The sequence below is a fragment of the Symphalangus syndactylus genome, chromosome 10 (assembly GCF_028878055.3).
Source record: "Symphalangus syndactylus isolate Jambi chromosome 10, NHGRI_mSymSyn1-v2.1_pri, whole genome shotgun sequence".
Taxonomy (NCBI): Eukaryota; Metazoa; Chordata; class Mammalia; order Primates; family Hylobatidae; genus Symphalangus; species Symphalangus syndactylus.
The window spans coordinates 113,264,606-113,289,927 of NC_072432.2; the positions used below are offsets into that span (position 1 = coordinate 113,264,606).

Genomic DNA, 25,322 nt, shown 5'->3' on the forward strand with positions numbered 1-25,322 from the left:
ACTCAGCCCTCACTCTACATCTGACCAGCCACCAAGCCCTGTGTCACTATTGCTTTTCCTCAAAACCAGCATTTCCCTGCAATTCTATAGCCACTGTCTTAGTCTAAGTTGCTATCATAGTTCCCTTGGGAAATTAATAGACCTGTTATATTTGTTTTTTTTTTCCTAGCTCTCCCAAGGCTACCCTATTGCCCCAAAAATAAAGCCCAAATGTCCTAACATGGCAGAGAAGGCCTTCATGACTGGGACTTTGTGTATCTTTGTATCTTCATGTCATCCGCCACCACTTCCTCCCCTCCCCTCCCCGGTCCTGCCCTCCATCTATTCTGAGACTGGAGTTTGTAAATCTGTCATTTTCTCCCTCGGACCCTGCCCTAGGTTTTCCCACGCTGCTCTCTAGGCCCAAAGCCCCTGGGACTTTGCTCAGAAGGTACTCTGCCGCTATGAAGCCTTCCTGTGTCTGTGAGGCCCCTTCCGTGTGTTCTTACAGTGGGCATTAATCACTCTGTAGCACAGCTGCTCTCTACTTTGAGCTCTTTCTCAGTAGATGGCAACACTGTCTTTCACCCAACACTGTACTCCCAGCTTCGAGCACAGTACCTTCTGGCCCAAGACTCAGTGCTTGTTTGTTGAATGAATGAATAAGCGTGTGTTTATGCATCATACTTTATTTTATGGTGCCTAGGTTCTACCAGCTACCCTTTCCCAACTGCAACACCATAAAACACTCTACACAGTGGGTGTTTACGAACTTTTCATCCCTTCCCCTCATCTTAGGGAACCCCTCGGAATACACTACGTAGCTTGGAGCATAGCGGCAATCATCTCCATCCCGGTGTGTGATGGAGGCTTCTCCATGTGGGCACTCATGCCTCAGTGGCACTGTGGCCTGAGCATTGGGTCCAAGGCTGTGGGCGTGTTGGAGTCTGTGGGCCTGAGTGTTAGACCCCCCTTATGTGGAGATAAGATTACAGCTGGACAATGTAACCCATGGGGCGTAAGTGCGTGTACCAGCATCAACACTCCCTTGGTGTTGAGCTTTTCTGCACTCCAAGCTCCACTTTGTGAAAAGAATCTGGGACACAGCACAACCAACTGTCCTGATCTGCCTGGGACTGTGGGAATTTCTGGGATGTGGGATGTCGTGCTAAATCACCAGGAAAGTCCTAGTAAAGCGGGATGCGTTGGCGGCCCCACCTAAACTGGAAGTTAGGATTTGTACAAAAGAAGATTGAATTAGTTTTCGGTGACCCTTTGACCTAACCCTTGGTCCCTCACTGAGTGGGCTCCCTGGAGCACTGTGATCAAAAACAAAGATAGAGTGGCTGCCATGAGACTGTGTGTGTGTGTGTGTGTGTGTGTGTATGTGTCTCAATGGGATTACCTCTCAGGAGTGTGATCTTCCTGGAGGGAAGTCTCTGAAGGGCAGTGGGTGGGGGACAGAGACTAATGTGTGTGGAAGAGATGGATAAGGCATTAACTGGAGACAGAAAGAATTATGGTTGGGCGCCGTGGCTCAAGCCTGTAATCCCAGCAGTTTGGGAGACTGAGGCTGGTGGATCACTTGAGGTCAGGAATTCGAGACCAGCCTGGCCAACATGGTGAAACGCCATCTCTACTAAAAATACAAAAATTAGCTGGGTGTGGTGGCGGGCACCTGTAATCCCAGCTACTTGGGATGCTGAGGCAGGAGAATTGCTTGAACCCAGGAGGCAGAGGTTGCAGTGAGCCGAGATCTCGCCACTGCACTCCAGCCTGGGCAACAGAATAAGACTTCATCTTAAAAAAAAAAAAAAAAAAAAAAAAAAAGAATCGTGCATATGGGTTAGCTTCCAGCCTTACTTCCCCCACCTGGGAGAAGCTTTCCTGCAGACCCCAGAGAGAGGTGGGCTGTGAGTTGGGGAAGGGCCTAAGCAGGAGGAAAAGTCTAAGAAGGCATAGGTGAGGGAATCCTAAAGGGTAAGGGGCAATTTAGGGGTAGGAGAGGAGAAAGAGAAGGAAACAAGGAAGGACGAGGAAGATGGAAAGTGCTGGTGGGTCCAGTCCTAGCAGCAGAAGGAGGGGTAAGACTGGGACTCCGGAAAGAACCTCTATTGTGATGTAAATTAGTGACTGGGCAGAGAGAAGGGGCCCTGTGGGGAAGGATGAGGGTGCAGGGCAAGGACAGCAGTAGGAGCTGAATGCAGCGACTGTATCATAGCTGCTGGTTATGAGGATCGGATTTCTTTTTTGCAGATGTCACATGCCGGGGTGAGCTGTTATTAACTAAAAGGAGTCAGGGCTTAGCTGCAAGCAAGGAGGTATGTGGTTGAGTGCATTTCAACATGGGTAGAAGAAATGGTGTAGCCTGCAGAAATGAAGGCAGCTTTTTGGGACTGGAGCACATTTTAATGGGAGGAGAAATCTATAAAGCTAGTAGCCCCCTAGCTACTCCCCCATTATAACTACTTCCAAAAAATAAAGAAAGAAAGAAAATGTTTAAGAGGCCTTTAGGTTATCAAGAAATAATATAATCCTGGGATAGGTTCATTTTAAGATATGCTGGTTTAATGAATGGATGACTATGATATTATAAAATATCTATTTGGTCTTTGACCCCATTTCCTGGCATCCTAAAATCCTTAGAGTCTCCAAAGTGATTTTTTTTTTTTTTTGTATGCTAATGGTTGACTGACGGCTGGTAGCTTCAGAATAGGGCAGGTCACCAGAAAGACCAAGGCAGGATTAGATGATTGGGACTTTCAGCCACTGCCCCTAACCTCTGGGGATGATAGAGGGGCTGAAGGTTAAGTTGATCACCAATGGCCAATGGCTTAATCAATCATGCCTATGCAATGTAGCCTCCATAAAAACCCAAAAGGACAAGGCTCAGGAAGTTTCTGGATAGTTGAACACCTGGAGGGTCTTGGAGGGTGGCGTGCCCAGAGAGGGCATGGAAGCACCCCACCTCTTCTCCGCTGCCTTTCTCTATGCATCTCTTCATCTGTGTCCTTTGTAATATCCTGTACAATCAGTCAGTAGGTGTGTTTCACTGAGTTCTGTGAGCTGCTCTAGCAAATTAATCAAACCCAAGGCTGGGGTCATGGGAACTCCAATTTATAGCCAGTCAGAGGTACCGCTGAAACAACCTGGTGAATTAATCTCCAGGTAGTTAGTGCCATAAGTGAACTGAATGAGAGGACATCAGAGGGTCCTCTGCTGAGCTGATTGTTTTATTGTTGGTTGGGAAAACCCCACATATGTGGTAATAGAAGTCTTCTGGGTTAATTGTTATGGTGTTAGATCAGAGGAAAACGGTTTGTTTTTTCCCACTCAATATTTATTAAAGGTGTTCCCAATACTGGACATTAGGATTAAGGGTAAGCATGTCAGAGGCATTTGAACCAGAGCAACTCCATGTTGAATAGGGGCTGGGTAAAATAAGGCTGAGACCTACTGGGCTGCACTGCCAGGAAGTTAAAGCGTTCTAAGTCACAGGATGAGACAGGAAGTAGGCAGAAGATACAGGTCATAAAGACCTTGCTGATAAAACAGGCTGTGGTAAAGAAGCTGGCCAAAACCCACCAAAACCAAGATGGCGATCAAAGTGGCCTCTGGTCGTGCTCACTCCTCATGATATGCTAATTATAGTGCATTAACGTGCTAAAAGATATTCCCACCAGTGCCTTGACAGTTTACAAATGCCATGGCAATGTCAGGAAGTTACCGTATATGGTCTAAAAAGGGGAGGAACCCTCAGTTCTGGGAAGTACCCACCCCTTTCCCAGAAAACTCATGAATAATACACCCCCTTTTTAGCATATAATCAAGAAATAACTATAAGTATATTCAGCTGAACAGCCCATGCTGCTGCTCTGCCTATGGAGTAGCCATTCTTATGTTTTGTAAACTTGCTTTCACTTTATGGACTCGCCCTGAATTCTTTCTTGAACAAGGTCCAAGAACCCTCTCTTGGGGACTGGATTAGGACCTCTTTCCAGTAACAAGTATATAAGGCTGGTATTAATTCCAACAGGACAAACCAAGACATGGTTTAAGAACTGGGCCTTTGACTGTGGATTTTTCACTTTGTAGGCTAGTCTATGAGTTAGAGGAAGTAGGGTGGTGTGTTAGAAAATTCCAGCAACCCCAGGTGGGCGAACTGTCCTAAAAGCACCCTTTTCTCTGTTTCTATGACCATAGAGCCGAGAATCTGGTGCAAGATCCAAAACAGCAAGATTTGTCAGACCCCTGGCCATTTCCCAGCAGGACTCGCTGTGTCTAATGCCAATTCCAGCTTGGTGCAGAGCTTGGGAACTCTGGGACTGGAGGGAAGCTGGGAGCAGCAGAATGTGTGTGTGGAAACAGTCCCATCTACTATGAGCACCTTGGAACGTCTTGCTCACCACTGTATCACTTAGCACAGCGCCTGGCACATAGTTGTGTTACAGTAGGTAGTCGGGCAGGCATGAGCAGGGCAGGAGAGTCCCTAACCCAGGAATGTCAGGTGACCATCAGATGGTCAGGCGGTTGTTACAGTGTGTCTCTAAAATAATAATTGGTCACAGCTGGTGCCAGGGAACGGCAGTCTCCCAGTACGTAGAAACACCTGAAGCTGGTGATCAGCAGCTTCCTGATAAGATCTCAGGAGTTGGGTGTGTGGGTTCAAGCATGCGCACTAAGAGGCAAAATGATATAACTGGTATATTACCTTCCTCTAGGAACGAGACAGGTAAGGGGAGAATTCCTCAAATGAGCATGCACACAACTTCAGTAAACACACAGTGCATGCACAGCATTTGCCCTTCCCAAGTGCTGGCAGGCCACTGTGCATGTGGACAGCCCACCCCAAGGGAAGAATCAGGAGGAAATAATGCAACCTGGGAAGATGCCAACATAAGACCCCAAGTCAAAGGTCAAACCGTGCACTTGACTCTCTCAAGCCTCCCACCTGGCTCTCTTACAAGCGTACTTCACTCCATTTCATTCCTGCCCTGACACTTTTTAATACACTTTCATTCCTACTCTAAAACTTGCCTCGGTTTCTCACTCTGCCTTATACCTCCTCTAATTCTTTCTTCTGAGGAGGCAAGAACTGGGGTTGCTGCAGGCCTGTATGGATTTGCCGCTGCTAATATGGAGCTCAATACATATTCATCAGATGAATGAATGAATGGACCTTCTGCCTTAGTTCTCTCCTAGCTCAAATAGATCTTCCACATTGCAGCAACTAGGCATTGCCTTTCTAAAACACAGACTTGACAGCTTCAGGTTCTTTTCCAGCCTCTCCTCTCTCCAATAATTGTCTTAATTTCCTTCCTCGGAGATCTGTACTCACTCCCTGCAGTACACTCATGACCCTTTATGCCCTGGGTCCCAACCCCAATTGCCAGTTTTGTTTGTCCTGTCACCTGTCACTGCTTTCTCACCATTTCTTCCAAATGCCACTCAGCACATAATGCTCTCATGTGCCACAGGCACAACCTAGAATCTCTTTCACAAAACTTGCCCCTATATCTCCAGCCTTCTGCCTGTGAAAACCCATCCTTCAAGGTCCAGCTCAAATATCCCTTCCTCCAGGAAGCCATCCTGCGTTTTCCTTGCTGCCTCGTCTGTCATTGTACAATGGCAGACTGAAACTCTTAGAGCATTGATTTCATTCTGTTTCTGAAGTAGCCTGTTCTTTATCTGTCTATCCCCTCTACTAGTCTTTGGGCTTCTTTGAAGACTAACATTGTTTTGTCTCTATTTACCCAGCTAAACAGCCATCCAAGGAAGGAGGGAGGGAAATCAGAGAGGCTCAAAGAAGTTGAAAGACGTGTTAGTGGGCTGGTGACAGGAAAATAAAAAATAGCAGACACCTAGCTATTTGCCTCAGACATTGCTGGACTTTGGAAGGCTGAATTGAGAGAATTGCCTGAGGCCAGGGGTTCAAGACCAGCCTGGGTGACATAGTGAGACCCCCATGTCTACAAAAAATTTAAAAATCAGCTGGGCGTGGTGCCATGCACCTGAAGTCCCAGCTACTTGGGAGGGTGAGATGGGAGGATCGCTTAAGTCCAGGAGTTCCAGGCTGCAGTGAGCTCCAGCCTGGGTGATGGAGCAAGACCCTGTTTCAAAAAAAAAAAAAAAAAGAGGCTGAGCATGGTAGTTTATGCCTATAATACCAGCACTTTGGGAGGCCAAGGTGAGCAGATTGCTTGAATTCAGGAGTTTGAGATCAGCCTGGGAAACATGGTGAGACCCCAAATCTAATAAAAACAAACAAACAAATAAGCTGGGCATGGGAGCACATGCCCGTAGTCCCAGCTACTCAGGAGGCTGAGGTGGGAGGATCGCCTGAGCCCAGGAGGTTGAGGCTGCAGTTAGCCATGATCTCTGGGCGACAGAGAGAAGCCCTGTCTCAAAAAAAAAAAAAAAAAAAAAAAAAAAAAAAAAAAAATTTGCTGAAATTGCCAGTGAATTTTCTTTTCCTGATTTCACTTCCATCCCAAGAAGTAGAATTGCTACTGACCGAGAAAAGAGAGGCGAAGGAGCCCTTATACCATCCTCCTACATAGGAGACAGTGAAAGTGCTCTTATTCCCTTAGGCACCACCCCAACCCCAGATGAGGCTGGATTTCCCTCGTTTTCTCAGTTCTTTCTTTCGAAGAATCAGCCCTGATCTTCTTACAGTAGCCCACAATAAGGGTGCACCCTTCCTTCTGCTTTCATCTGCCCAGTAATAGTGCTAATTGGAAGGACTTTGGCTCTTCCCGCAGCCTGGCTTTGTCAGGCGTAACAGTCCTCTCTCATTCTCTGGATGTGGCTCGTGTTCCTGCTGGCAGTCTTCCTCAGAGTTCACTTGTCATTCAGGCCTCTGTGAAAGGCCCCCTTACAGCTTGCTCATTCACTATACCTCATTGTCCCTGCCCATTCATTGACTTTCATGGGGATAATTCCCCCCACTGCCACATGCACGGAGGCGCGTGCACATGTGTTCAGACCCCATGTCCCATTAGCAGTGAGAACACTTGAAATAAAAAGCAGCACCGCCTGAATGTGGAACTGCCTTTCCCTTTAATAGCTGGGGAGTCGATTGCGCTAATGTTATTTCAAGAAGTACCAGGAGAATTGGTGGGCACAGCAGAGCAGGGAGGGAGGAAGGGGCAGGGTAGTCCTAACATTTCCCTTCCTTAAAGCACTGTCAGCGACATCACTCCAGACAGACACAGCTCTCCTCCTCCCATCCTTCCTCCCTAGATCCAGCCAGTTCTGGGAGCTGCACTCCCTACCTTCCACCTGGACATTAGCCTGGCATTCAAGGCTCTCTAAAATACTGCTCACAAGTACCTCCCACACTTACCTTCTACCTCCTCTCTAGGCTGAATTCTTCTCTAACCAGCCAGGTCTATGCCTATGATCTGCAGCTCACACTTTGCTTATCTGTTCTTTCAAATTATTCCCCAGGGCCTGGGTGGTTGCAATGGCAGCAAGAACAGTTGTTCTCCCTGAGCTACGCAGCAAAGATGGTGTCTACTCAGTATTTTTTAACGTAGTGGTTAACGAGATGTTTGAAGAAAATCATTACAGAAGCAGGACAAGGGTAAGATTGTGAGATGGGAGAGGATATCATTTGGATGTTTGTCCCCTCCAAATCTCATGTTGAAATTTGATCTCTAAGGGTGGAGGTGAGGCCTGGTGGGAGGTGTTTAGGTCACAGGGGTGGATCCCTCAAGAATGGCTTAGTGGGCTGGACACGGTGGCTCACGCCTGTAATCCCAGCACTTTGGGAGGCCGAGGTGGGCGGATCACCTGAGGTCAGGAGTTCAAGACCAGCCTGGCCAACATGGTGAAACCCCATCTCTAATAAAAATACAAAAAAAAAAAAAATTAGCTGAGCATTGTGGTGGGCAGCTGTAATCCCAGCTACTCGGAAGGCTGAGGCAGGAGAATCGCTTGCACCTGAGGCAGAAGTTGCAGTGAGCCGAGATCGCACCATTGTACTCCAGCCTGGGCAACAAGAGCGAAACTCTGTCTCAAAAAAAAAAAGAAAAAAAAAAAAGAATGGCTGAGTGCCCTCCTCACAGTCATCAGTGAGTTCTTGCTGAATTCGTTTGCACAAGAGCTGGTTGTTGAAAAGAGGCTGGCACCTCCTCCTCTCTGTCTTGTTCCCTCTATTACCATGTGATATGTCTGTTCCCCCTTCGCCTTGCACCATGGATAAAAGCTTCCTGAGGCCTCACCAGAGCTGAGCAGATGCTGGGGCCATGCTTGTGTAACCAGCAGAACTGTGGTTTTATAAATTACCCAATCTCGGGTATTCTTTTATAGCAATGAAAAAATAAATGGACTAATACAGGAGATAAGAGAGAAAAGAGTTGGTGGAAGGATGGAGCTATCATTATAGTTGATTCTGCTACCAGCCCCCCAAAGTATAGCCCCTGGCCACGCCCTGACCTTCAGGAACAGGCTCCTTTCTCTCTGATGTTAGGACCTGAACTTCTCCTCTGAGTACTGCAATCCCACCACCAGGCCTTCCAAGACTCACTCTAGCTCTGCCTTTCCATGAAGAGGGCCTTCTCTAGTCACCACGAGGGTCCACAGTCCTTTGACAGCCATGGGGCTCTTGGCAATACCCTCATTGGCACTTACAAGGCCCTTCATGTGCACACATCATAATGACTCATTAGGGACTTCCAGTTTTGGCGAGGAAGAGGTGGCGGCTCATGCCTCTGTAGCCCTCCAGAGCACTGATGGGAAAGGCTTGCCTCTGAGCAGCTGCTCTCTGAGCCTGCTGGGCCTCTGATCTGGCAGATGCAGAATGGTGTTTGCTGGCCATGTGGAAAACAATAGAACGAGTTATCTCACAGATATGACAGATATGACTTCGGGGCAGTTACCAGGAGCATTTGGTAACCAAAAAAGCATAGGCTCTAAGGTCAAACAGATGAGGACTGTAACACAGCTCCTTCTTGACTAGCTGTAAGAACTGCTACCTAATTGCTTTGAACTGTAGTTTTTCCTTTCGCACTTAAGTTGTGCTTGGGCTTCTCCACCTTGGCATTATTGACAAAGGCTAGGTAATTCTCTCTTGTAAGGGGCTGTCCTGTGTGTGGCAGGACATTTAGCAGCATTCCTGGCCCCTACATACTATGTGCCAGTTGCACTCACTCCCCTCTTCCACCAGTAGTGACCTTTAAAAATGTCTCTAGACATTGCCAAATATTCCTTAGGTGGGTGGGTGGGGGCAAAATCTTTCTCAGTTAAAAATCACTGATCTTTACACCCTGGGATTTTAAAGATGAGAGGATGTGATAGTGCATGGGAGTTGTCTGATGATGTCTAGCATATAGTAGTAGATACTCATACATGTTGGTCCCACTGGATATTTCAAGAATAGAATTCTTTGAATAGAATAGAATAAAATAGGACACTTTCTCTTCCATCCTCATGCACCATGGAGCATCCCTGGGGACTCAGAAGTGGGATGGATGGAGCCTGACTGGGCCTGAGAAGAGCTCTGGAGAAGGTATCCCCACCCAGTGATCTCCCCAGTGGCTTCACTGGTCAGGGCTGAAAAGAAGACATTTCATGGATGCTCAGATGTGTTCTGGAACTGTCTCATGGGAAAGGGATGTTCGGTAGCTCACTATGGTCTGAATGTTTGTGTCCCCCAAAAATACATATGTGGAAACTTAGTGACCAATGTGATGGTATTAGGAGGTAGGGCCTTTGGGAGGTGATTAGGTCACGAGGGTGGAGCCCTCATAAATGGGATGAGTGTCCTCAGAGAACTACCTTGTTCCTTCCACCATCTGAAGACATAGCAAGAAGGCACCCGCTATGAACCAGAAAGTGGGCCTCACCAGACACTGAATCTGCTGGCACCTTGATCTTGGACTTCTCAGCCTCCAGAACTGTGAGAAATACATTTCTGCTGCCTATTTGCTACCTCGTTCATGGTATTTTTTTTATAGCAGCCCGAACAGACTGGAGTCTGTTCTGGAAACACGGAGAGGGATGCAATTTCAGCAGTTTACACGGAGAGCCATTTCCAAGCAGACAGCCCGTTTCTACTTCAGTTCTTCCTCCACACCTGGTTGTTCTGGGGAGACAGATGGTCCATTCTAGAGGAGGGAATATGAGTTATGTAGAGTAGCAGCTCCTACCAGCAAGGAGAGAGTGTGAGACACACTGCTGAGATGTCAGCTTGGCTGGAGTGCAGGATGGAGGGACTCAGGGTCTGCAACTGGCTTCTTCTGGCTGCAGAAGAAGCTGCAACTTCAGGTCACAAAGGAGAGAGTAACCAGCTGTGGTCACTGCACATCTGGCCTAAACAACTACAACATCCTGCCTGCCCAAATCCAGGCCTCTCTATTCCTTCAGGCCTAGGATCAATGGAAATCTTCCAAGTCAGCAAATCAGGCTTCCGCCAGAGGCAAAACCAACTGAATACAGGAAATCTCAGGGTTGCCCAAGCAATAGATGCTCCAACCCCTCTTTCTTGATGGTGGAGTAGAAATGACAATGGACTGGAGGTCAGGCATCCTGGACTTGAACTTGCTCTGCTGGGCCATTGACTAGTTGTGTGGTCTTGAGTGAGTCATTCTCTCTGGGGCTTCCTTTCATCATCTCCCCATGGGCAGCCTCATAACCGCTCTTCCTGACTGAGAGGCTCTGGCTGGATCAGCAAACAAACACACTTTGAGAAGAAAGAAAGGATTGTTGGCAAATGCCCACCAGCAAGTTCAGCCTCATGTTGAAGAAGCACCGGCCATGCCAGGGCCATTTAAAAGGGAGTCACTGGATGAAGGACTGCGCCAACAGGATGAGCACAGCCAAGGCAGACCATCTCTGGGAGACCAGAACACAGCTGCCCTTCTGAAGATAACCAGGTCACTGTGGAATAACAGCTGGGAGCCCGCAGCCATCAGAACAGAGGATGAGAAACAAGGAGTTTATTGTTTGTTTTTGTTTTAATCACAAGATTAGCTAAGAGAAGGTAAAGGCATGCACATTTCACTTTTTTTTTAATGGAGAGAGTGTTAAGAACCAAAAGCCCAAGAGAGTGTTCTTCACTCGTACATGTACATTGTCCGTGGAGACCTGTAGACCTGACCTCGGGGTACCAGGCCAGGCCACACTCTGTGGTTCTCCCCTCTGCATTTGCTCATTTTCACCCTCTCTGCTCCCTACCTTGGGGCCTGCATCATCTCATGCCTAGCATGTAATGACAACCCCCAAGGCGGCCGGCTTACCTCTTCTGTCTCCAACCCATTCTATACAAAGGTCATTCTAAACACAGATTTCAACACTTGGGTCACTTATCTGCCTGATAACCTTTCCCTCTCCCATAGCCTATCTCATCAAGACCCATGCTCCCATCCAATAGTCTTAGAAAACCTCTCCATTAAGTGGTGAAATGAAAAGGCTGTGATCGAAACTGATCTTACAACTACTTCCTCATGGGGAGAACTCGGCCGAGCCTCTTTACTCTCTGAGCCCAGTTCCTTATCTCTGAAAATGACATAAAGAGCTCACAGGTGGTGACCTCATAGGCACACAGTGAGGATCAATGATACAATGGATGCAAAGGGCTTTACAAACTCTAAAGTGCAGTACCAACATTCCCATCCATTCAAGTCTTTGCAAGATGGCTTTCTTGTGGTTCTCACGTTGTTTCCCTCCGTGGAGATTCTCCCTCCTTTTACTCATCAGGAAAATCCTGCCCTTGTGAGCTCATCAACTTCCACACCTTGATGCCTTCCTTCACTGGCCATATCCTTTAGGACTGAGCCTGCCACCCTGACCTGCCTCAGTTCTTCCATGTGCAGATACGAGTTAGTGAGCCCCACTATGTCTCTGGGGCTTACCCATAATCTCATTTACTTCTCACAATAAATTAATATACAAAAACCATCTGAACTTCCATATACTAGCAACAAATAAATCAAAAAAGACATTGAAAAACATAATTTACAAAATGTGTATGCTTGGGAATGAATATAACCGAAGTTGTGTACGACCTCTACACCGAAAACTCTAACGTATTATTGTGATAAATTAAGGAAAATCTATATTAATGCAGAGATATGCCAGGTTCATGGGTCACAGACTTGATGATCTAAAGATTTACATTTTATGCATGTTGACCTAGTGACAATACAATCACAATCAACATCCTAGCAGCTTATATACTAAAATGCAAAGGGGCAAGAATAACCAAGACCATTTGGTAAAGAACTAAGCTGGAGGGTGTATGTCAGCAGACAGCAAGACTTAACAGTAACTAAAGCAATGTGGTATTGATACAGGTAAATAAATTGACCAATGGAACTAAATAGAATTCAGAAACAAACCCAAATATATAAGATCACTTGATTTATGAAAAAGGAGACATGGCAGGGCAGTGAGAAAAAAAAATGCGGCTGGGTCAACTAGTATCCATTTAGGAAAAAGTAAATATTGACTCCTACTTCCTACCACACACGAATATTTCCAGATGATTGTAGATATAAATGCAAAAGCTAACACCCTAAAGCGTCTAGAAGAAAACCAAGGATAATATCTTCTTGACCTTTGGATAGGCAAAAATTTATTGGTCAGGTCATTAAAAAAGCACTATTCTAGAGGAAAAATATTAATAAATCAAGAACTTCTCTTCATCAAAGCTGTCAACTTGGAATGAAAAGGCATGCCATAGAATAGAAGGAGATATCTACAATACACACACCTGACAAAAAACTCATATCAGAACATAGAAAACAATTCTCATAAACCTCTAATAGAAAAAGAGAAACCAAATTTAAAATGAGCAAAAGATTTGAACAGGCTAGGACGTGCTAATGGACAAGAATATATAAAAAGGTACTCACTGTGAGTACTGATTAGGAAAATGTAAGTTAAAATCATAATTAAATCCCTACCTCTAGGCCGCTATTCAATGGTAAAATGAAAAAGTCTGATAATACCAAGTGCTGGTGAGGATGTGAAGCAAGTGAAACTCTCATACACCACTGGAGGGAGTGCAGACATGCTCAGCCACACTATGAAAATGTTTGGCTGTGTCTATCCAAGTTGAACATAAGCCCAGCAATCCCACTCGTAGATGTACACCTGGCAGAAATGGCCACATGTGTTCACTTAAAGACCTAGCAGTTTTGTGCATAAGAGTCCCCAACTCAGAATATCTGGAGACCTAAATGCCAATGCACAGTAGAATGAATGGGCTGGGGTTCATGTGTAGAGTGGATCCCAGGGAGCAACGGGCACGAATGACAGCACTGCTGCTACAATCACAACATGGACCAGTTTCACAAAGGACACGTTCTGTGCAATTCCATTCAGTAAGATGTTTAAAAAGAGGTAAAAATTATGGTGTCAGGATGGGGAGCAGCAGGGATCAGCAGAGGAAGACAAGGGGTTTCCGGGGGGTACTTTTAATGTTCTCTCTTGACTAGGCTTCTATTTATATGAAAAATTTGCAAACTTGTCTATTTGTTCACCTATGGTTTGTGCACACCTCTGCATGTATATTATACTTCAATACATTGATTTTAAAAGATTATCACAATAATCCTACAAGGTGGTTCTTTTTTTTTTTTTTGAGACGGAGTCTCGCTCTGTCACCCAGGCTGGAGTGCAGTGGCGCGATCTCGGCTCACTGCAAGCTCCGCCTCCCGGGTTCATGCCATTCTCCTGCCTCAGCCTCTCCGAGTAGCTGGGACTACAGGCGCCCACCACCACGCCCGGCTAATTTTTTTTTGTATTTTTAGTAGAGACGGGGTTTCACCCGTGGTCTCGATCTCCTGACCTCGTGATCTGCCCGCCTCGGCCTCCCAAAGTGCTGGGATTACAAGCGTGAGCCACCACGCCCAGCCCAAGGTGGTTCTTTCTGCCCAATTTACCAATCAGGAAACATGTCTCAGAGAGGACAAGAAAGGTGTTCAGTGCCAGTCACTTGGAAATAAGGGGCAGAGCTAGAATTCAAGCCCAACTATGTGAGTTCCTAAACACCATCTCCTGACTGTAGGTGGAGTAAAGTCCACCCTTTCACGGGGCCCAGCTCCTCACTGGAGCTTTGCGCCCTGGAAGGCAGGGAATCTAAACTCCCACATCTTTGCTGTTAGCACAGGGCTGGACACTGCTGCTCAGCAGATGCTCAGCAAGAAGTAAAAGGTGAGAATAAAATGTAAACTCTTGCCCACCTCGTTCTTCTTTCGCACCCACCCTCTACTCTTTCCCTTCCTGGCTCTACAGAGGGTCTATGAGCTTGCCCTGGCTGTTAACCCTGCCTTGCTCCTCTGCAGAATCTGTGCCGTCTTCAGGGCAGGGAGGTTACAGCAATGCTCCCAGAACTCAGTCCAGAGAGAGAAGAGTGAGTGAAGGGGAGAAAGAATGCTGCTGCCCGGGCCGAGGCATGGTGGCTCAGGCCTGTAATCCCAGCACTTTGGAAGGCTGAGGCAGGTGGATTACCTGAGATCAGGAGTTCGAGACCAGCCTGACCAACATGGTGCAACCCCATCTCTACTGAAAATACAAAATTAGCCAAGCATAGTGGCACAGGCCTGTAATCCTAGCTACTTGGGGGGCTGAGGCAGGAGAATTGCTTGAGCCCGGGAGGTAGAGGTTGCAGTGAGCTAATCGCGCCAAAGCACTCCAGCCAAAAACAAAAACAAAAAATGCTGCCCAGCTTCTTCCCCTTCTCTAGGCCAGCCCACCTGCAGATGGGCCACCCCCAAGCAGAGGGTGGGGTCCTCCACTCCTTTGCTGGGAGTGGGGAATCCCGACTGTGGGTCTGCCCAGCCCCCACCTCCTGCCTCTCCCTGCCCCAGATGCAATCCTGTCTACTGCTCCGTCTCAGCCTTACAAGCTCCTTCTCCTTCTCAAAGAGGAGTGAAGCTTTCCTGGTGTTGTTAGCTCAGCCGAGCAGAGCTTGTCTTCCCACTGTCTCCCTCCCTCCCCCACACAGCTGGGGGATTCTGAAATCACCGCCTCGCTGCAGAATCAAGACCTGGATGTTGTCAGGAGCCTCTGCAAAGGCTGACTGCCAGCATCCCACGTCTCAGGAAGTGGGTGGCCACTGCTCAGGAGAAGCTGCCTGGAGACAGCCTCCCTCCCCCGCCATCACCTCTGGCCAGAGGTGATGCCCAAGTGGAAACAGCAGTGCCCAGTCCAGGGCAGGGAGGACACAGCTTCCTCTTGGGCTTCCGTTCACTGCGTGTGTCCTGTGCACTAGGTATGGGACTATGTACGACACACACATGATCTGGTGCATGGCTCACCCCAACCCCCCGAGAGGGGCACTGTTACTACCCCAAATGATGGATGCAAAAAAATGATGCCTCAGGTTTTATATCTGGCCAGTGGCAGTACCTGGCTTCAAACCTAGGTTGCGCTCAACAGCAGTCCAGCAATACACACGCACAGGCATGGAGCACATGGCTCTCCCACCACTGGGGCCCCTGGCACCCCTGTCCCCACAGCTCCCCTGCTCCTCTAGAACTCACCCCAACTCTGCCCTCAACCCTGCCCCTCCTCTGCCTCCCCTGCGTCTTCCAACCCTCCCCTCTGGGTTCAGGTAATCCCTTCATTTAATCCTCTTTCCCCAAGTCTTAGGCCACTGCTTCCATTTCCTCGTCTGTAAACTGGAGCTACGGGTAGTACCCACCTCATAGGGTTTTGGTAAGTATTGAGTAAAATTGTATTTGTAAAAGAAGGATATAATTAAGAGCTTAAAAATAGCAGCTGGTTTTTTTTTTTTTTTTTTTTTTTTTTTTAAGACATATAGGACTTGGTGACTTAAGACACAGTGGGATTGCTGGGGCTCAAACTCTTTTTACATTTGTTTCCAACTTCACAGGGCCATGGGCTCTATTTCTTCTGGCTCCTTATCTAAAGAACTCACAACAATTCCATTTGGGGCCTTTAGAGATTAGATTTAGGGAAACAGATTTGTAATCATCTATCAATTGTTTGCAGGAATTGCTCTTAAAGTGCTTGGAAGTCACCGATCTAACCAACAGATGAAAAATTTCCTGAGGACAGACCCTCCCCTCTGGAGGCATCCTTCTCTCATTGGGTATGGATGTAACAGATTTGCCTGCAAAGGCTGAGCCTTCCCTGATCCTTAGGAGAAAGTGGGCCAGGCAGACAGGTGGCTGATCGTGGGGGTCCTCCTGCCACTTCCTCCTGCGGAGTTCTGTCCTGCTCCCTCAGAAGCTCAGGTCTGGGCGAGACCCTGAGACCAGCACTGCAATGAAACCACATCCACAATTGGCAGCTGCCAGAAGATCCCCACCCACCTCCTGGTCCCTCAACTGCTCAGGGGTCAGGCAATGGAGCACAGTTCTCAGCTGCTGGCAGGAAAGCAGGGAGGGCTCTGGGTTTGTGTTGCCATTTCCTCTTGTCTCCTGTCCTGGGACCTCCCTAAGACCCTCCTGGGTGGAAGCTTATTGAGCAGGGACCCTATCGCAGCACCAAGATTTTCAAATCTTGGCAGGCTTCCCTAAAAGCATTTTATACCAATGCGAGTGAGGCCTAATTCCAGGCTGCCTGAGTTTAACAAGCTCCCCATCTCTCATCAGCTCCTGACTCCCCGAAGCAAGGTCAAGTGGGAGTTTAATAGCTGTTCCTGGGGCTGTGCAGAGGGCAGCCCTTTGAACTCAGTGTCTCAACCCCACAGGTGGGAGGTTCCCACCAGTGCGTAATTTTGAGAGGGAGGGCCGAGACTGCCTGGGGGGAAGTCCCAGGGCTCCCTGGTTCCAGGCAGCTCTTTGATATCTCCTGGAGCACTCCTGGTCCTAGAACCAGACAGCTCTCAACTGAACTGACACAAGTAACAAACTCAGAATCCCCTCTCCTGGGCATTCCTATAAGCCATGCGAGCCCCGTGTTGGTGGAGACACTGCCTTCTCCACCGCAGACACCAACAGGTTAGAATGGAGAAACTGTCTATGGCCCTACCACCCTGAACAGGCCGGATGTCATCTCATCTCGGAAGCTAAGCAGGGTCGGGCCTGCTTAGGACTTGGGTGGGGGAATGGAGAAATTGCTGGATTTTTGACAATGCAGCTTTTAACATCAGATCTGAGCCCTAATAGCTGTGTGTCTCAGCTGCCTGGGCCACACCATTAACAGGGAAAAGTTTCCTCCACTTAAAGAAAGAAAAAGACAAAGAGGAGAAGGAAGGCAATGCGGAGCTCTCCTGGAAGGTACATTAAATCATTAAATGCCAGCCTGCCTGTTTCACGTAGGAGGACTCGTATATGTGTTCCTGGTAGGGAATGTGTGTCCAAAACACCAGCATCTTCGTCTCAGCCCACCCAGGCTGCCCCCATCTTGTTTAATGCTGTTTAGGCAGAATAACTATTTCTCCAATTTTCCAGTGCAGAATTAGACTCTTTAACTTGACTTCTGCGTTTTCCTATGTGAGACTCAGCCGGATCTATGTCCTCTCCCACGTGTACAACCCCCATAAAGTGAACTAAGAGAGAAGTTTCATTTTATTTGTTTTTCTTTCTCTCCCTTTCCTGACCTTACATGCTACATAATCCAGAAAATGATCCAGATGGGAAAGACATTGGCTTTGAAGCAAGAGGAAGGAGGAAGGAAGAAAGGAAAGGAGAATAACCCCATTTCTGTACAGCCAATGTACACTCCTCCACTCCTGCACCACATCTGGCATAAGCCAATCTGAGCACGACACCCACTTTCAGCGCTAAGTCCTGACCTCAGGACACGGAATGGTATCACAGCCGCCCGTTCTACATAACTTCATAGGCTTTCAATCTATTTTAACGTAGTCAGATTGACCACATAGATGGAGATCCAGAGTGATCAAGGTACAAATGATTCCTTCCCATACTGTTTCCAGTTAAACCATCTCCCTTTGTCAGAGTAAGAAGATAAGAGGGTAAGGAGGTAGCTCCACAGGCAGCACCACCTGACCCTAAAGTTGTCCCTCCCTGACCCCCTGGACACCTGCCTCTACCAAGCACTCATGACCCTCCCACACAGGCAACTCAGTCTCATGCCTGGTTTCCTCCCTTTGGAACTGAGGGGAAGAGGGTGAGACTAACATTAACTGAGCTTCTACTATGCTTCATGTGCTTTTACTTCTACTGGCCATGTAATTTTCATAAAAATTCTATATGAGGCACAACACATTTTACAAATGAGAAAATTGAGGCTCAGAGAGGCCAAGTGACTTGCCTGATGTCACACAGCTAACAGGTAGCAGAGCCAGGATCTCTCTCACCATTATTCCATCTGCGATTGAGCACCCTTTCTGCAGAAAGTAAAGATTGCCTTGCTGAGAGACCTTTTGTCTCCATGCTGACTTTTCTTCGCGGCACTGATTATCTATGTCTAACACATTTTACAAATGAGAAAATTGAGGCTCAGAGAGGCCAAGTGACTTGCCTGATGTCACACAGCTAACAGGTAGCAGAACCAGGATATCTGAACACTGATCTATCTAATTCCCAAAATCGTGGTTTTTTTCCACTGTCCATTCCCCAAACTTGGCCTCGGGATCAACACACAGGAAAAGCTTCATGCCTTGTCTTTAGAACTTACCTGCTCTTTCCACCTGCTTCTGAGACTGCTAGCCAGGTTGAGGGTGAGTTGCTCTGGGAGACCAGGGGAGCCTGACCTGGGTGGAGGTGTTTCCTGAGGAAGGCCCTGCCTCCAGGGGTCCCCTCTCTGGAAACCTCATGGGACACTGCTACAGCTTTGTCCCCTCTCTTAGCTCATCGGGTTTTTAGAAGGCAAGACGAAAATGCCTGAGTGGGTACCAGGCTGAGGAATCTTCTAGAGGAAGGTGGGAGATGCTGTTCTGAGAGTTTCATGGCACCAGGTGTGTCTGAGATTGAGGGATGTCCCACCTCTTCTGCCCTGTCACTGACATCCCACCTGGCATCAGGACACGTATCTGCCTCTTGTCTGGAAATCTCTCCCTATGTGGTGTCGCTCTATGGGTGGCTAGCCCTGCTGACTGGCACCCAGCAACCCTTCCATTTTGTTTGCGTTTGGCTTAAGCTGTGCACATATGAGAGAGGCAGAGAACTTGCTTTTCAGTTTTGAAAGTACCGACTGTTAGCAACTGCGACCAGCACAGCCTTTGCTGTCACAGAACCCTTAGGACAGAAAAGGCAGAGGAACAGACGGAAATAAGATGCCTCAAGCACTCAGAGAAACAAGACAGAAGAGTGGTGAGAAAAATACAGAGCACTGTATCAGCTGTCGCAAAAGTCCAGGGGCTCTTTTGATTGGGGTAGGGAGAAAAATCCACCAAGACTGAAAGCGTCTCTCTATTGCTGTGTTCTTGCATGCCCCCTGGGGCAAACCTGCCTACCATTGAGGTCTGAGGGTACGATGAATTCTGCTAGCTCTTCAGTCCTCATCCACCGGCCCCAGAGCATGTTAGTAGAAAGAGCCCTGATGTGGACCATCGATCCTGGCTCTGCCATGTCCCTCAGCCATGGGATCCTGAGAAAGTCCCTTCCCCTCTCTGGGCCTTTGTGTCTTCATCTACGTAAAAAACAAAAGCCCTCTGTGATTTCTTTCAGGTCCAAAGCAGGGAGGTATTATCCATGTGTCCCATTAAATAAATAATCCTGGACCTAGCATCTTGACCTTGGATTAGGAACTTCTCTCCCTTTGAAGCCTCGGTCACCCGAAATATTCCTCAGCTACAAGAGGTCTCTGGGAACCTGTGCTATCAACTAGGAGAAACGAGATGAAGATAGGTAGTCTAATAATGGTATTTCTAGAAAGAATTCTCTCCACCCTGGAATCTGTTCTATATTCCATTGCTAGATTCACTTTCTAAAACCAGGGTCTGCTCTAGGCCGCCCCTCTGCCTCTGACTTCAGTGGTTCCCTGCTGTCTACCAAATAGCATGCACTCTCCCCAGCTGAGTATGCAAGGTGGGTGTGCAAGGGCCTCCTCAATCTGACTCCAACATGCCTTTCTAGAAAGGTTTCTTTCCCTACCACCTGCTCTTTCCTATCTTGGCCACCCCTCCATTTCATCTGCCTGGAAATCACACCCAGCCCTAGGGGCTCTTCTCCAGCTCTGTATCTTCCGTGAAGACTCGGTGCTGATTCTGTTTTGTAAAATGATGTTTTTCTGGATATTTTGTCTCACCCCCAATACCAGACAAGTGACTCGTTGTGGCAGGGTCTGTGGTTGCTCATCTTGCATCTGAGCGTAGCACAGGGCTGGACATGAACCTAGCCTTCTGTGACTTTGAAAGGATGGAGCTGAAATAGAAAGAGATGGAGCATGGTAGCTCACGCCTATAATCCCGGCACTTTGGGAGGTTGAACTGGGGAGATTTCTTGAAGCCAAGAGTTCAAAACCAGCCTGGGTAACGTAGCAAAACCTCACCTCTACAAAAAAATTTAAAAATGGGCCAGATATGGTGATGCCCACCTGTGGTCCCAGCTACCTGGGAGGCTGACGTGGGAGAACAGGAGTTCGAGGCTGCAGTGAGCAGGGATTGCACCACTGCACGCCAGCCTGGACAACAGAGCATGACTCTGCCTGAAAAAACCAAATAATAATAAAAAATAAAAAATAAATAAATAAAATAAAAAGAAAAAAGAAAACGGAAAGAACTGGGTTCCTGGGGTGTGAAATAAAAGTTCTTGGCAGTGAGTACTTGTGTGTGTGTGTAGGGGAGACAGGGAGAGGATATGGATAGAGTGGTTTTTAAACATCCTTTCAACCCTGAAGAGTTGTGTTTGCATGTAGAGTATCTGAAGTTTTTTCAGCACAGGCTCTTTTGTGTACTGACAAATCTTGGGACCCTAGAGTTGGAGGTCCCGTCTGTGGCTCTAGTATAGAAGTAAGTCCAACATCAAGAAAAAGTTTCTGAATCAGCAGATGTCTGAGGGACTGGGAGAAGCCCAGAGAAGCCAAATGCCTGGTGCTTCTAGTTTGATAGATGAAGAAATCCTGTCTTGGGAATAGCCATGCATCCTGCCTACACCTGCCCCACCAGCCACCAGCCGGCTGCCCAGCCTTTGAGCGGGGCCAGCTGCGGGCCTGGCGAGGGGAGGAGCCGAAGGCAGCTGGGGAGTCCTTCCCAGGCCTCCTTCAGGGGCCGGCTCGCTTTACAGTGCAGGTGGAGGCTGGGGGCTCTGCCCGGCTCCTCTTGTTTTCTCCACCTGCCTGCAGTGTGGTTTGTCTGCTGGCGCCACGGAGGCGTTGGGGCTGGGGGAATTTGATAGGTAAGGAGGGGGAGGCTGTCTCCTCAAGATGTGTGCGCCGTCCAGTCCGTGCTTCCCTCCCTCCTCCCCTTGCACTGCGGAAATGCCCTTTGGGGTGGCGGGGAGCAGGGAAGAGCTGTAGCTGGAGTGTCTGAAGGTTGCAATAAATAAGGGAAGCTACCCTGAGTGAGTAGATTGTCCTTCTGGACCTCTGCTGGGAATGACCATGGGAGACAGACGGGAGGGCAGACCCCACACAGATACCTCCAGACACCAGGCATGGGGCTGCCTCTCTGGAAGGTCAAGGGCAGCCTCAGGGCTCATCCCCATATCCCACAAGAGTCTCCCCGCCTCCCTAGCTAGGGAGGCTTCTGTTCTTGGCGTTTTCCTATTATCTCCCCCAAGCAGAGTGTTGGAGGCAAGGAGCCTGGGTTGGGGGCCCCAACAGGTCCCAAGCCGGCTTGGAATGGCATCAGTTCCCTTTCTAACCTCTCCCTTGGTGCCCAAACAAATGTTATCAGTGACTCAGAGAGCCTCCTGTCAAGGTCAGTCTGCCGTGCCTGACGCTGTCACTGCTGCCCAATGTGAGAACCGATTCTGCTTCCTACCTCCTGCCAGTCCCGGCACCATGCCTGGGCATTGGGCAATGGATGAGCTATCAGGAGAGCCCATGTGCCAGGTGGAGATCACCCTGAGCCTTCTGCACGAGGACCGCAGGTCTCTGAAGTTTCTGCTTTCCTGGCTGGTCTGTTCTGCAGTGTAACCCTTTCCCTCCCTGGAGCTTCCCAGTGAGATTGCAGACCAAGCCCTATACGTTCCCTTGTGATTCCATCTCCTCTTGCTTGCCTGGCTTTCCAATTTCTGTGGCCCTTGAGTGGCACAGAGAGATCTGAAGTGGCTGGGTAGAAAGAAACACTGTGGGCCTTAGTGCCATCCATCTCTGCCATTTGGGACTGAGCCCTAGACAATCCCCAGGGCCTGGTGCTATATATCAGATGCGGGACACACATTCTCTTTCAAGGGGCTTATAAGCTATGCTGGGAGGGAGGATAGAGATAAAAAGCTAAATATGAATACATGGGAACAAGTGCTCAAATGGGAGTGACAAGTATGTTGCACACTGTAGAATTCAAGGAACAGGGAGTTCACAGAGGGCAGAACCCTTCTCTTCCCATGGCTAATGTCCTTTCCTGCCTCCAGACCGGGGTGGGAAGACACTCAGTAGCAGGTGGACCCCTCTGTCTCTTCCCACTGAGCCAGGACCCACTCACCCATAATGCCCCCCAAATCCAGTGTCACTGGGGTCACCAGGGAAAGGTGGTGGCAAACCCCAGGCCTTGTTTCCCTGCCCCCTTCAGGCTGTCTTCCCTCCTTCCCTCTCTCCCCTCTCCTTGCATGTCTATACTCAATTCTCTCTCTTTACAGCAGGAATATAATGTTCGGCTGCCTTACACCCACTCTCTGAATGCTGCCAGCGAATAATGACTAAGGTGGTGGGTGGAAGTACAGCAAGTTGAGACCAATTTAGCAGTCCAGGGTGCCAAGAGGAGGGTGATTTAGCAGCAAATGGCTCTGCAGCAGCAAGAAGAGTGAAAATGCCCCCCCAGCCAACAGGCCATGGAGCCAAGTGCACAGCCCTGCCCTGGTGCCTTGGGCAGGGATGGCCTCAGCCACCTGAGAGGTTATTCCGTGAGGTCAGATTCATGCACAGGAATGGGAGGGTTTGAGAACAATGTCCACGCCCAACCCCATCTCACCTCCACTTTCAACCTCCTTGAGGGGCCCCCATTCTTGTACCCCCCTTAGGCTGAAAGTCTCACTTAGACTGGCCCATCCTCTTCCTCCAGAGGATCTGTAACTCTGATGGGTTCGTGGCCACCCAAAGACTGCCCCAGGCATGGCATCGGGGAGGGGCTGTCTGAGCTCACCTCAGCCCATGCCACAGATTGGCCAGCCCAGGTAGGCAGAGGTGTGGATCTCCTGGGTCCTGACATCTTGGGAGTTTCTGAAGATTTGTGTAATGTGATGTACTTGGGCTTGTGAGTTTGGGTATCAGAAGAAAGCACGTCTCAGAGGGAGAGACGATGAGAGTGGATGAATAAAATGGGTGCATGTGTGTGCGTGTGCACGTGTGTGCGTGTGCATGTGTGTGTGTGTGCATGTGTGTGCATGTGCTCTGGCACTGGCCTGAAGGCAGCCCTATCTTCTTCCACAATGATTAACTGACATGAAGCACATCTATGGGCGATCTCCATGGGGCAGCTCTTTGCTGTCTTTGTTCCAGGTGCTGGACGCAACCCACATCACATCTGTTCAGACACCGATTTGGCCTGTCACTTAGTAAGAAAAATCACCTCTCTGCTGGATTGATTAGATCAATTAGCTTTAGCTGTTAGCTAACACACACATTCCCTCTCTGCTTGTCTTCTGTCTCCATCTTCCACCTCCCTTCGCTCCCCTCCTTCCCACGATGCTCCATCCAATTCTCTTCTCCCCTGGGGGCAGCCTCCATGTGTGATTGCCCCTGAAGTCTGGTTTCCACAAATTGCTTGAGCTACCAGTGAAGAGATTGCTATCCCATTTTAGTTCAGAACGTACTTGCTCACGGACAAGGTGGAAACACTGAAATATATTATGCAATTAAGGTTGGTATTCCAATGAAATGTCATTAATTCAAATTCTGCAGAGGCAACATTTGCTCTAATTTCAACGTGGAGAGGACTAAACCTTTTGAATTGACAAGCTGTAAAGAAAGAACTGACATATGATAAATTTCATTCTCTAAAGCAAATGCCAAGTAGACGTTCCATTATCCTGGCTACATCCTAGTTTATTGTGTTTTTTTGTTTGTTTGTTTGTTTTTGAGAAAGAGTCTCACTTTTTAGCCCAGGTTGCAGTGCAGGGGCGCGATCTCAGCTCACTATAACCTCCGCCTCCTGGGTTCAAGCAATTCTCCTGCTTCAGCCTCCTGAGTAGCTGGGACTACAGGTGTGCACCGCCACGCCCAGCTAATTTTTTGTATTTTTAATAGAGATGGGGTTTCGCCATGTTGTCCAGGCTTGTCTGGAACTCCTGACCTCTGGTGATCGGCTCACCTTGGCCTGCTAAATTGCTGGGATTATAGGCATGAGCCATCATGCCAGGCCCTAGCTTATTGTTTATTGAGCTTAACATATATGCATCACAAGCACTTAGGGAAAAGGGAGATGAAGGGTGAAGTGAGCACAGAAAAAGTGAAGAAGATTCGAATGCCCTCATCATGCTTGAATTACAATAAATACAAAAGTAACTGCATTCTTGTAATTTTAAAAATCTCTTTTTCCTGCATATTAAACACTTGCCAACAATTCGATGAGCCTAAATCCACTTAATTAGTGAACCCCAGTGACTTGGTAGTTATAGCCCAACATTGGGAATCAGAACAGCTGGTGTTCAAATCTCAGCATTCCTCTTAAAAATCTTGCGTAAACTCTTTCACCTTTCTTTTTTTTTAATTTTTTATTTATTTTTTGAGACAAAGTCTCGCTCTGTCACCCAGCCTGGAGTGCAGCAGCGTGATCTCCACTCACTGCAACCTCCACCTCCCGGGTTCAAGAGATTTTCCTGTCTCAGCCTCCCAAGTAGCTGGAACTACAAGTGTGCACCACCACACCTGGCTAATTTTTGTAGTTTTAGTAGAGACGGCTTCATCATGGTGGCCAGGCTGGTCTTGAACTCCTGACCTCAGATGATAAGCCCACCTCAGTCTCCCGAAGTGCTAGGATTACAGGCATGAGCCAATGTGCCCAGCCCTCCTTCAACTTTCAAAGGCGCACTTGGTCTCCTCATCTGCCAAATGGCAAAGGGAATCTTCTCACAGAGTTGTTATGAGGTGTAAATAATAATAATAATAATAATAATTTTATTCCCCTTTTTAAAGTGTAAAGTCCTGTACAAGTAAAAAGCACTATTGAAATCATTATTAAGGAAGTCTAGGGATGGTGGAAGTCAGTGTCCAGCAGGAAGCAAGAGTGCAAGGCTGGGAGCGGTGGCTCACACCTAGAATCCCAACACTCTGGGAAGCCAGAGTGGGAGGATCACTTGAGGCCAGGAGTTCAAGACCAGCCTGAGCGACATAGTGAGACCCTATCTGTACAAAAATTA

The 25,322-nt window shown here is 48.1% G+C and overlaps 1 protein-coding gene and 1 long non-coding RNA gene across 3 annotated transcripts in view; one reads left to right on the forward strand and one right to left on the reverse strand.

Moving 5' to 3' along the window:
• Positions 1-25,322, reverse strand: part of LZTS1 (leucine zipper tumor suppressor 1) — a 59,196-nt gene that overhangs the window by 28,614 nt on the left and 5,260 nt on the right. The gene's annotated exons all lie outside the window — the stretch shown is intronic.
• LOC129491362 (uncharacterized) lies at positions 1,966-17,215 on the forward strand. Its single transcript, XR_008660528.2, has 3 exons — positions 1,966-2,300; positions 15,943-16,042; positions 17,124-17,215. It is a non-coding gene; the product is annotated as an uncharacterized lncRNA (long non-coding RNA).